Source organism: Budorcas taxicolor, chromosome 2 (assembly GCF_023091745.1).
Source record: "Budorcas taxicolor isolate Tak-1 chromosome 2, Takin1.1, whole genome shotgun sequence".
In the NCBI taxonomy this organism is placed as follows: domain Eukaryota; kingdom Metazoa; phylum Chordata; class Mammalia; order Artiodactyla; family Bovidae; genus Budorcas; species Budorcas taxicolor.
The window spans coordinates 170,182,142-170,195,582 of record NC_068911.1 but is presented as its reverse complement, the minus strand read 5'-3'; the positions used below and the strand labels follow the sequence as shown (position 1 = coordinate 170,195,582).

Here is a 13,441-nt window from a genome sequence, read left to right as displayed (position 1 = left end):
AGAGGTATGATGATACAAAGTTGTGCGTTAAGAAAGGTAGAAAATAGCATCCATGTAGACAAAAATAAGGTAATGCAGTAATGGAAAGGCAGTCCAAACTATAATTATCAAATGATGAGCTCTAAAGCTACCTGTTTCAATACAGGAAAAGGATATCAGAATCCCTGGATTTATGCTGAATACAGCTACAAAAAGGCAACCAAATGCTGGTCATTATTACAAAGGCCTTGGAAACAGGGAACACATCATCCTGCCCTTGTACCAAGCAAAGTGTATCTGTATTAGAATAAAATGTGCAGTTGTGGTCGCCATAACACAAAAAGGTAAAATAGAGAAGGTCTAAAAAGGTATCCAAAAAGGCCAAAGGACAGAGGAGCTTATGTAGGTATATATATATATATTTTAATATAGATATATAAAGGACACATTAGTATGAAACAAAGCGAGTGTGAAATGGTAGACTACAATCCAGTTAGAAGTGTAAACAAACAGTAAAGTATATTTTTTAAAAAATTTAAGCCCAAGTTTTAGAATAAGACAGACAGAAGTTTTATGTCAAAAAAGGGAAGGGAAGGGGGAAAGGGAAGAAGGGGAAAAAAATGAAGGCAGGAAGGAATTGAGCTTTAATCCCAGTAGGCTTAGCTGTTTGACAGTGGGAATGAACTTAACTTTGAGCCTCGCTTTTCTCATCTTTAAATATCTAATTTGAAGGGCTGCCATGAGGATGGAGATATGCATACTACCTGGTATATAGTCTACATTTACTACTTTTATTAGGACTAATAAAAAGTAATAGTTTACTACCCAATCCAGTATATAAAGTAGTAAAACTCATTACTCAGATGACGAGTACAGAATATAAGAAAAAAAAATCATTCAAAGATAGTCTAGAAAAATTCATAGGCATCTTTTCCATAAGAACCTTCTTCCTAAGAAAAATTACAAATTTTAGGCAACAGAGGCCTAAACTTTGAAGCTGACACTTTCACCCCTTTACCATTAGCAGCAGAATTCTGGACTAGATGATATGTCCAACCAAACACGCCATTCATTGTCTTAATTTAATTAGACAGGTCCCTCTCTTACAGATGAGAAAACTGAACCAAAGAGTCAATGCCCAAGGCAATACACAAAGCTAACACATGGAGGAGCCTACATCTGAAACCAGATGGGCTGACTCCGAATCTATACTCATAACCACAACTAACTGCCTCCTACTCTGCAAGAAATGTTGGATGCTGGGTATGCAAGAATGAGATGAGTGATTAAGGAGAATACAATAAGTATTCAAAAAGGCTGCTTGATGAGTCCAGCCCAGCCAAGACCACCACCAGTTAGATACTCAGATTTAGGGTGACCACAAGCACAAACACTGAAATAATAACCGACTAATGAGGATGTAACAAACCTAATATAAGAAGGGAAGCCTAAAAATCCCTAAACTGTGGTCTCAGATATGGTAAACACACTGCAGAAAAAGAGGAAAACATATCAAAATGCTAACTAGTGGGATTATGTGAAAGTGAAAGTCACTCAGTCGTGTCCAACTCCTGGTGACCCTGTGGACTATACAGTCCATGGAATTCTCCAGGTCAGAATACTGGAGCCGGTAGCCTTTCCCTTCTCCATGGGATCTTCTCAACCCAGGGATCGAACCCAGGTCTCTCACATTGCACGCAGATTCTTTACTAGATGAGCCCCAGGGAAGCCCAAGAATACTGGAGTGGGTAGCCTATCCCTTCTCCAGCGGGTCTTCCCAACCCAGGAATCAAACCAGGATCTCCTGCATTGCAGGTGGATTCTTTACGAACTGAGCTATCAGGGAAGCCCAATGGGATTACGGGTGACTCATTCTCTGTTTCATATTTTTTTTAGTTTGGCTTTAAAAACAAAAAAGAGCTCATATCATTTTCATAACTGGAAAAATGAAGAAATAAAAATAAATCTGAGGAAACTTTCACTCTTTACTCACTTCAAATTCTGTAATTTGTTGCAATGGGCATGTATTACTTTTGTAATTCCAAAGAGATTTTAAAAACAAATAAATCTAATATATTAGAAAAATGAAGTAAATTACATGCAAATACCAAAGCCCAAAAAATGGATATGATATAAGAATTTGCAAATAAGGAGTTACAATTTGTTGGAAAGAACTCTATACATAGACCACAAGACTCAGATTCACACTGATATACACACCAACATGGATATCAAAAACTATGTTGAACAGAAGAATTCAGACACAAGAGTACATACTGCATGAGCCAAGGACAGGAAAATTAATATGTAAGGATAGAAATCACAACAGTGGTTGCCTGTAAGACAGCAGGGAACTGAGGAGGGTTATGGAGACAGTCTATCTCTTGACTGGGTGTTAGCCATACACGTATTTACATGTGTCAAAACTCATCTATCAATAATTACACACTTGTATTTCTATGTATTCCACTATATGTAAATTTTACCTTTAAAGAAATCTCATTTTTTAAAAAAAAGACAGGGTTCAATCTCTAAAGACAGGGTTCCATCTCAAATCCGTTATTTATTAGCTGAATGACTTTAAGGAAGTTACTTAACCTCTCTGAGGCTGCTTATCTGTATGTATGCTCAGTCATATCTGACTCTCTGCTACCCCAGGGGCTGTAGCCCACCAGGCTCGTTCGTCCATGGGATTTTCCTGTCAAGAATACTGGAACGGGTTGCCATTTCCTCCTCCAGGGGAATCTTTCTGACCCAGGGATCGAACCCACGTCTCCTGTGTCTCCTGAACTGGCAGGCGGATTATTTACCGCTGAGCCATGGGGAAGCCCATTTATGGGTATAAAATGGAGCTAACATAATTTATCTCAATGCTGGGAACTGACTGTAACATGTATCAAAGTCAGAGACTGTGCTTTGCAAACTGTAACAGTATGAATGTTCAAAGAACTTTAAAGGTAAAATAGGGGCAAAGTGGATCTTATATTTCTCTTAATACCACAAATGGCTTTGTTATCAGGAATACTATTCTTTAAAAACTATCAGTATTCTACAAAGGGAAATTTACTTATAGTTCTCAATTGTGAAGGGAAAGGAACATCATGGACATGATCTAAGACCTCCTTCTACATAGTTAAAAACAATTACTCAAGATACGACTTGAGAGAAAGCTTGCTAGACTGAGTACTTGCCGGAACAATGGCATAATCACAGGAGGAAAAGGTCTCAATTCTAAGTACGTGAGAGTAAGAGTTGCTCACTACTTTACTATGTCAATTACAAAGTTTAAATGTCCCTGTAAGTCTTATCATAAATGTGTATAAATATTTATCTGTGCACATACATACACATATTTACTCAAATTGGAACAGAGTTAAACCACTGCTTCTTCCCAAAAGGGCTTCTACATTCTAAAAATAAGAAACTTAATTCTGTTCAACTAGAATTCAGAATTCATCTTATAACTGAGAGTATGTCTCAGGCTTTCCCATATTTACCCAAAAAGAAAAGCAGCTTGAAAAATAATATCATAGGCAAAGTCTAATAGCCTCTCCCATCAATCTCAAACTGTTTGTCTTTATTAGTGTATAGAAATCATGAAGACGACCAAATTTTTCTGCGGTACTTCTATATCTGAACGTTATTTCTTCTGTAAGCATTCAACAATTCTTGTTTCTATTCTTCTCTTTTCTAATTCAATTCTGTTTGGTTTCTAAGTTAAGAAGTGTGCTTCATTTGCATAAATGGTAACTATTCTGAGATACCATTCATAACCATACATTTGAATTCTCTAGAGTACTATTCATAACTTTAAATGGAACAGGGGAAAAAAAACACTCATTCAACTTCACTTTAATGGTGACTAAGACATGAATGATTATGTTATCTTGTAGAGGGTTGGCCAAAGGAGTGAAGTCCCCCAGTGTTACGACTAACTTGTCATCATTTTATGAACGTCCAAAGGAACCAAGAGGATCACTGCCTTGACCAATCTACCTATCACAAAAAAATACTGCGCTCAGAAAAACATGCTCATTAGCTAAACATGTTTTTTAGAGTTATGAAGTATCTATGTAGAAACATTAAAAGATATATCTTAGCCAAGAAGCTCAAAAATTAGCTGAGAAGAATCCTGACAAGTCCTGGCAAGTTCTCTATAAAACCAATGCTGGTTATTCTCTAAGTATTAAAACAGCTTTTCTGAGAAAAGCTGAATCTTTTATTCAAGGTAGTAATATTCTAGTAGTTCTTTACTCTACCTAACCGGTGGCAGAAACTGAATTCACAAAATCTGCATAAATAATTCAACTGTCTGTACTGCTCTAATATATTTAAACCAAACAAAATAAAATGAGCAGAATAAAAATGATGGTGCTATTTTAAGTTTGTCACCTCCTGATTTCCCTCATTTTTCTTCCTTATCCAAAAGTCAGAGACAAGAGACTATATAACCAGAGAGGAGGAATGGAAGGACAGCACATATGTGGGGACACCTACATTCATCCCCGCTATATGACCCTACTACCCCTACCTTTGACGGAGTTTTCAACAGAGGGCAATTTTCTCCCCAAAGGTCATTTGACACTATCTGGAGACATTTCTGGTTGGCACAGAGAAGGGGCAGAGGTGCAATTACCATTAATAGATAGTGGGTAAAGACCAGGGATACTGCTAAAGATACTACAATTCCCACGACAGTCTACCACTATATAGCATATTATTCAACCCAAAATGTCAATAGCACCAAGGATGAGAAACCTGACCCCAACGCTCAATAAAGACCTACCTCTCAATAAATGTTTGTTGGAATGAACTGAAAAGGAAAGACCATAAATTGGAAAAAAGAGAAGCCTACAAGAATGAAACAGAAGACAGAGGCCTAAATTAAACATTACTAGCATCTATCAAGCCTTTATTGAGACTTCCTGAAGGTCCAGTGGTTAAGACTCTGCACTTCCAACACAGGCGATGTGAATTCGATCCCTGGTGGGGGAACCAAGATCCGACATTACACGTGGCATGGCAAAAAAAAAAGGCTTTATTCTGTGTTTCACAATCAGTCATACAGAAATGAACAATAGAGCCCAGCCCATAAGAAGCTCATCACCAGGTAAAGGAAAGAGTTTTATAATTTGTCTGTTATCTGAATTGACAATATCCGATAAATGCTTTAATGAAGGAAACGGCATACAAGGGAGTCACTCAACTTTTCCTAGGAATGATTCACATCTTAGAAGACATCTTAGCTCAGTTCTGAAGGATGAGTAGGAAGCATCTTACTTCACAGCTTACAATGCCTCCTTGCAGACAAAAAGCCATTCAACAAAAACTGTGGAATACCAATTATGTTCCGCACATTCTGTTATGTTTTGGAGACACAAATTACAACTTTCCACTTTTCCCCTGGCACTGCCGGTGCCCAGCAGCCCACCTCCCCAACTCAAATCCCAACCATTCTTTCACTGAGCAATTGTCACCAACCTAGCACAGTAGTCAGGAAGGCCACTATCCACGGATTCAGTAGAACTTCCAGTTGCCTGTCGACAAGACTGTATCTAATCTTACCTAGATCACAAAATCAGGATGGCGATGCTGGCAGAGTAACTAGCAATGAACTGACTATGTGTCCAGATCTGCCAACTGTTGGATGTGTGCTGGTATCTTGGAAAGCTATTTTACTTTATGAAAAAATCCTCTTCCACCCTACCCAATTCATGCCAGAACCAATATGGAGTTGCTCAGTCGTGTCCAACTCTTTGTGACTCCATGGACTATAGCCTACTAGGCTCCTCCATCCATGGGATTTTCCAGGCAATAGTACTGGAGTGGGCTGCCATTTCCTTCTCCAGGGGATCTTCCCGACCCAGGGATCGAACCCAGGTCTCCCGCATTGTAGACAGACGCTTTACTGTCTGAGCCACCAGGGATGTCCAATAGTAAATTAATCAACATATATTTACTGAACACCTTCCATGTGCTTACCTCAATGGTTCTCAACTTTGGTTGTTTACTTACACCAGAATTCTCAGATATAATTTCCTTTTTGATGGTAAATTCTGATGCAACAAAAGTGTGATGCCTTGGCCTTTAGGCTTTACAGAATATACAAGAAGTGTAATACACAGTGCTTGTTTTGAAGAGCTTAACCACAGTCACAACAGAGTAACCTGTAATAATATGTTTGTTTACTAATTTGTAACCCTTTTGCAATATTATCAATCCTTACCAAAGGGAAGAAACTGAGGTAGTCTGGATAAGAACTGTTCCTATTCCCTAGTCCAATCAAACACTAACTACACTAATACACTGTTACACTGATACACTGTTCCACACCCTTTCTATCTCCCAGACAGTGAAAGTGCCACTCTCAGGAACTATGGAGACACTCCAATTAGGAGAATGAACTGAGGCCCTCAAATCAGGTGGCAGTTTGTCCTGAAGCCCAGAATCTCTCAAATTCATGATGTCGAAGGCCTTCTTTTAAACAGGAGAAATAATTCTTTAACCTCTAACAATACCAGTCCACCTCACTCCTAGTTGAAGTGTTCAAGAATAGTAAAGAGTAGACCGAATTTTTGTAAATGTGCTCCTAGAGGTCCTTGGCTGTTTAAAGAAATCACCCAAATTCATAAGGCTGGTAAACTTCAGTTTTTCACATGGTAAACAACTGAAATTTTTTAAAAAGTAAAAATATAAATCAAAACTATCTAAATCCAATATATTTTAGTAAACTCCTTGATGTACAAATTGAAGAAGCTTGAAAACTTAAAAACATAAAAATTTTTATCTAAATCTCATCCAGCAGCAATGACCTCATACTAAAGACCACCTTGAAACTTTAAATTCTGCAAACATGATTCTACAGATCCTCACCTGATTAGTCTTTCTCTGAATTATATGGGAAAAGATACAATTCTCTTAATTGCTATATAAAAATTGATGAGCACAAGACCTATAAATTACTTTTTAAAAAAAAGAGGGCAGGGATGTCTTTCAAACATCTAAGACAGAGACCAATAACAGTATTAAAAGGTAAAATTTTGTACTTGAGGAAAAATGCATATTAATGTATAATAAAATAAGAAATATGAAAGAAAAAAGTGTCTTCTATGTAATACTGTTTTCAGGACCTATGACTTTAAAATTTGCTTGGTTGACAATATTTGTCCTTGTAATTGTTCATCATATAAACTATATCCATAAAATTCCACAATTCCTTATTTCCAAAATCCAAAAGGCTATAAAAAACATGTATTCATTATTCATTTGGTGGCAAATCCTGACATGAAATGACTATAAATGAAATGACATGACGCTATTTATAACATTTATTTATCCCAGTTGGTGTGAACATTCTGACATTTTACTGCAGAAACAGAAGTATGTTTGATTACAAGGTGCTGCCCCACACCTTTCAGGGATGTTACATAACTTACAATATATGTACATTTCTTTTTGAAAATTCTAAATCCAGAAGCACAACTAATCCCAAGAACCTCCCCCCCGCTCACGGTACTGCAGGTAAACTATATATAATTAAGACTAATCTTTTACAGAAAATATAACTGATGTTATCTTTACATGTAATAGATAATAAATTTAATGTCTTAACTATTCACAACTATACAATCCTGTAAAATAAAGCATTATAAAGACTTAACAAATCTCAAAAAACACACCATTTTTTGCTTTCCAATTGATGGGGACATTTGCATCATCCAATATCTAGATCAAGTCCTCTCAGGCTGAAATACACTAATTTCAATCACTGATTAAAAAAAAAAAAAAATCCCAAAGACTACAATTGGTAATAATGTTGAGAAAAACAATCATTCACTGACAAATAACATATTCAGTTCTGACTTTTTAAAAATTATCTCAGAAGGTTTAAGATGTAAAATTCTTTCATTCTAGAATATAATCTCTGAACATAGAACATATTTCAAGTGACTTTTTCTGTGAAAGCAGAGCCTTAGACAGGGGACAGCAACAGTTAAGTCCTTAAAAACATTTCAATGGGAAAAAGAGTTTCACAGTTCTTTCCTTGCTTCCTCCTTCAGTTGCTGCTTTTCTGGTTTTAGAATTTCAAACAAAGAAATACATATTGGCTCCAATGCTAAGAAACGCCCTCCTTCTCAGCAACTTCCTCTTCCAATTTTCTTCCCTACTGTTGACATATGAGAACAATGCACACTGCCGTCCTACCATTTTGATTAACCAAAAGCTCCGCGACTTGGAAAAATTAAGAGTTGCAATTTAGTTGTAGTACCCACTCTAGGTCCACAATCTTCACTAATCTAGAAGTCAAATGACAGGAAGCAAAAAGAAAGGAGTATTTCACTTCAAGAGGCGGGCTATTGAAACTTTCACCCCCAAAATCCAAAGAAATTTGCACTAAGGAATGGGAAATTTCTTCCATCCCAAGAAAGCTTGGCCTTCTTAGGGAGGAGAAAAAGTTACTAGGCTGGCACCATTCCAAACCAAGAGTCAAGTCTATGCACCAACAGTTAGTGAACTTCTACTGGCCATGCAATCAGGATTCAAACTGAGTTCTCTGAGATTCTGACACACTTCTGAGTGACTTTTACAGTTCGGTAACGGTCCTTTCCAACTCACAAATTGAACAAAGGGGATGTACTTATGATTAACCATCCAGAGATTAAGACCCAGCCCGTCTCCTTGTCAGAAGTCAATTCAAGTGTCTGGGACCCAACCCCTCCCCCATCTATGACAAAACAAACTTCCTTTAAGTAGACAGTCAATTGCCCCTTGACCAGTGATTCTCAAAGGAAACACCCTAATGTTGGTAAGCTCTGAACCTTACTGTGTGACCTTGGGCAAGTTACCCAAGTCCTCTGAAACTTATTTACCTGTAAATTCTCAAGCGTGGCTGTAAAAATTAAACAAGAACCTGTTTGACACACAGTAGGGGCACCATAAATGTTTCTTCTAACCCACCCCCCAAAAAACCCAAGTTCTTTGGGGCCTAAATTTCAATCACAGCCCCAAGAGGCTCCAAGGATCCCTCCCTCTTCTCCGATTCTATGAAGAACTGTACAAAACTTCCCCATCTCAGAGATTCTACGGTCCTGGAAGACCAAGACAACCAGACCCCACCCCATTATAGTCTGGGGTCCATTCAGAGTCTTCCTCGATGGGCCCCTTTAGCCAACTTTCCTTGTTACTCTGCAGACCATCCTGGACACACACCTACACTCACGTACACTACACATTCCTCTCGACCACTCTGGCCAGAAGTCTCAAAGAGCGCTTTAATGCCTTCATGGCCGAGATGGAAACTGAGGCTCCGCCGAGAGAAGAACTTGCCCAAGATCTCTGACAACGTCTGCCCGCAAAGCCTTCGTTTTACAAATGGATAAAACGAGGCCCAGAAAGGGAAGTGACTTGCCCAAGGTCACACAGCGAGTTGGAAGCGCAGATAAATCAGGTTGGGGTACTTTCGCTGCCTCGCGGGCCCTTCCAAGCCTCCGAGGGGGTCTCCGGGACATCTCCTTTCTGGGGAGGGGAGTGTACTGTAAGACATCACCCCGTGCTGACCGCTCACCGGCTCTCGATCGGTCTGCGGCTGGAGGCGCGGCACCCACTCCCCCGGAACCCTGAGCGACTCGGGAGGGGCGGCCCGACCGGGCCCGGCGCCTCACGGCTGGGCCCGCCCGCGGGGACTTGTTGCTCACCTGGTCTCGCGCGGTCGCCCTTAGCGTCAGAAGGGCTGGCCGGCCGCCCTTCTCCGCACAGGGTCTGTTCTCTCCGGCCGCCTCTCGGGCTGCCACACAGCCGGACCCCCCCCTCCCCCGCTCAGCGCGATACGCCCCCAGCCGCGCTCGCCCGGCCCGCGTCCGCCATTACGCGATTCCCCGCCCGGGGACGCAGCCACACCCCGCCAACCGCCCTGATTGGCTCGCTGTCCCACCCGCCTGGGACTTCCGGGCTTTCCATTGGCCTGAGTGGAATGTCAGTTAAAAGCTACGCAAACGACGTACTCAAGGGTACTGTCCCGGGAGCTCCACCCGAGCTACTTCCGCAATCGGAGTAAACAGCAAGGAGCAAACCAAGTGAAGTGGGGGTGGCTTTGAAACTAAACCAACCCCTATATTCAAAGTAGGAAAATCCCACTTAAAAACTCGTACAAAGTGTTTCGGGAGGTGAATTCTTCTTGTTAGAGTTCAAATAACCAGGATCTTTGACAGGATGAATGGGTCAAACCTATACAGTTTCTGTGGACACCCCTAAAGTTACTGATAGTTTTGTTCCTTCCCGACCGGTCTCGGGCCGGCAGAAAGTAGGGCGGGGAGAGTGAGTCACAGGCTCCCGCCTGCCGCTAAGGGTCCTTCTTGGGTGACGCCCGGGGTCCTGGGATTGGGTGCTGGGTGTGAAAGGCCAGGGTCAGGTGAGTTGGATCCTGGTTCAACCGCCACCGAACTCTGCGACCTCAGGCAACTCTCTCAACTTATCTGGGTCTCAGTCTGTCCTGCAAAGTAGGAGCAGTCACGTCTGCCTCTTGTCCTGTAGTGTTTAAGGATTCATGCTTGAGTGGGTATATGCACGTCTTGCCGATCATAAAAGGTTGCAGGCCGGATTCACATTGTACCTCAGTTAGTTCTCTAGAGCAACTCTTAAAGGCAGATACTGTCCTTATTTTGCAAAAGAGAAAACTAAAAACGCCATGACTTAACCCTGAGTCGCCCAGGGAATTTGAAATGACCCTGGGACTCAAACCTGTATATTTTGGCTTCCATTTCTGTATTTCTCCCTTCCAGGTCTGGTGTCCCCTGAGAAAGACCTCTCCTCCAACTTGTTAGCATTCCAGGGAGATTCTTGAGGGTGCCCTCTGGCCAATCCCCCCATCTCTCTGGTAACCATAGACTTAGGTGACCACTCCCTAGCTCCGAGGTTCCTGGGAAAAATAAGCCACTCCCCAGCTCCGAGGTTCCTGGGAAAAAGAAGCCAAGGGATGTACCCGAACTGTTTCTGGGGGCCTAGGAACCAGGAGGTGGGTAAGGGATGACAGGTGGGTCAAAAACCCAGGTAGAATCCTGAGTGAGGACGCAGAAGCTCCAAGAGGGGCAGTCTCCATTCCAGGACTTATGTCCAGGTCTCTCTGCTCTCGGAACAGGGCTCTTTTCACCGCAGGATTGTTTTTCTCTGAAGGACTGCCTTGGCTATAATTCCTAGTCCTTTTCCCTCTTTGGAAAAGAAGGGAGCCAAAAAGGGAGTGTGAGGAGGGAGCAGCCTAAGACGTCAGAAGGACAGAAACCACCAAGTGGGTGGTGCCCATAAGGCCCCAGTGCCCGCTGAGTCAGTGACCTCCAGGCTCAAATTGGGCCATGTGGTCTGACGGCGGAAGACTATTTAAATCCTGACTGTGGCCACTGGGCGCTGGGAGGCAGCAGGTGCTATGCAGAGGTCAATGACTTTAGGGCAGACTAACCTAAGATTGAATCCAAGCTCCACTACTTTGTAACTAACTCTCAGCCTCACCCAGGTCTTCTCTAAAATGGGGACAACATAGCAGTTGTGAGGATTCAAAAGTTAATTGTGGAATTAATGAGTCATGTGTGTAAAGTGCCTGATAGCTATTTATTCATTCATGGATTCATCCATTCAGTAAAAAAATTATTACACACCAACCATGTGTAAGGCAGCCTGCCAGCAGTGTAGCTACAGTGGTAAGCAAAACAGACTCATACCTTCATGGGGCTTACAGTTTGATGAGGAAGCAAGTTGTTAAATGATCAGACAAATCAAAAGCTATGATAAGGAATAAGGAGGCAAAGTACAATGTGTTTATGAGAATGAATGTCAGGAACTGAGATGGGGTCTCAGGAAGCTTCCTGAAGAGATGAGTTGATGCATGGGGATTAACTAAGCTGCAGATGGTTGGAAGAAGTGTTGGAGGCCAAGAGAAAGCATGCTAAAAGCATCCAGGCCCAGGCCCGTGGGGGTGAATTGCAGCATTGGGGAGAGAACTTGCTGTGGGCCTAAACAAATAAGGTGTTACAGGGTAAGGCAACTGGCGTGAAAGTGAGGCCATTCTCCAAGAGTCTCTGTTCTTTTCTGGTAGTGCCTGAGTGTTGACATCAACCTCCCTGGGCTTGAATCTTGGCTCTGCCATCTCTCCTTGAACCATGTGACCTGAAGCAGTCACCACACCTCTCTGTACCTCAGCTCCTCTTCCAGTCAGTGGGGATAGTGGTAGAATAAGGTGAGGGAGTGAGGATTCAGTGTGAAAATGTGTATAAGACACTCTGGCACATAGAAGGCACTTCACAAATATTTAGCCTTCACAGCATGGAGGGAGGTGAGCCTAAGGCAGCATATCCAGTAGATGAATAATGCTAATACTAATTAGCAATTAGTGTTAACTGATTAATACTGATATTGGGAGAGAGCTGATGCAAGCTCCTGGGCACCACGCAAGTTGTCATCTGACTTTAATTGTCATAAAAGACTTTGGAGCCAGGCAAGCCTGGGTTCAAGTCACATCTGTACCATTTCCTGCCAGTGTGACCTTGGGCAGGTGACTTCACCTCTCTGAACCTCAGTTTCCTTATCTGTAAAATGGGGGTGATAATTGCTCCTGATTCTCAGAGATGTGAAGATTATCACATCTTTATCTCAAATGCAGGGACTTCCCTGCTGGTCCAGTGGTTAAGAATTCACCTGCCATTTCAGAGGATATGGGTTCAGTCCCTGGTCAGGGAACCAAGATGCCACATGCTGCAGGGCAACTGGGGCACAACTACAGAGCCCTGTGCTCTGGCACTTGCACATCACAACAATAGATCCTGCATGCTGCAACTAAGACCTGATGCAGCCGTAAATAAATATTAAAAATGTGAAGTAATTAGCACAGTGATTGGCACATAGCTGCAGCTGTTGAATGTTCGCCTTAATTATTATTATTGATGTCGGCAGTTACTGTCTACTAGGTAAGATTCTGGTGCTTTGCTTGAAGGTTGTCTGGCAACAGGAGACTTCGTTTCTCCTTTCAGGCAGTGGAGATAGCTTACTTTCAGAAGGGGAGGTGCTGTGCATCTTAATACTAATAACTAATCTTGAGACTTACCTGACAGTCAAGGTTAGCACTCCACACTTTTATTGCCAAGAGCATGGGTTCGATCCCTGGTTGGGGACCTAAGGTCCACAAGCCACATGGTGCTGCCAAAAAAAAAAAAACATAACTGTTACTAATAATAAGCACTAACATTGAGCATTTGCTATGTGCCAGCCATGGGGTAAGTGCTTTACTCATACATTCTTACAGCAGGCTTATAATTTAGGTCCTGTTGTTATCATTTTCCAAATGAGATAAAGGAAGCACAGAGAGGTCAAGTGACTTACCCAAGGCCAAACAGTCAAGAAACAATATGACTGTATTGGTGTTTTGGGGGAGGGAGGTGGGAGGGGGGTTCAGGATAAGGGGGCACAGGTACACCCATGG

At 41.8% G+C, this 13,441-nt stretch overlaps 1 protein-coding gene across 2 annotated transcripts in view; it reads right to left on the bottom strand.

Annotated features, from left to right (window-relative positions):
- The window catches only part of WASF2 (WASP family member 2), a 73,876-nt gene extending 60,723 nt beyond the window's left edge, over positions 1–13,153 (bottom strand). Inside the window, exon 1 of one of the 2 annotated variants that reach the window (XM_052658321.1) lies at positions 13,067–13,153. The gene's annotated coding sequence lies outside the window, so the exon portion shown is untranslated. Of the gene's footprint in view, positions 1–9,674; positions 9,803–13,066 lie in introns of those variants that run through there. The other variant, XM_052658327.1, reaches the window with a different exon arrangement.
- Positions 13,154–13,441: the final 288 nt, after the last annotated feature.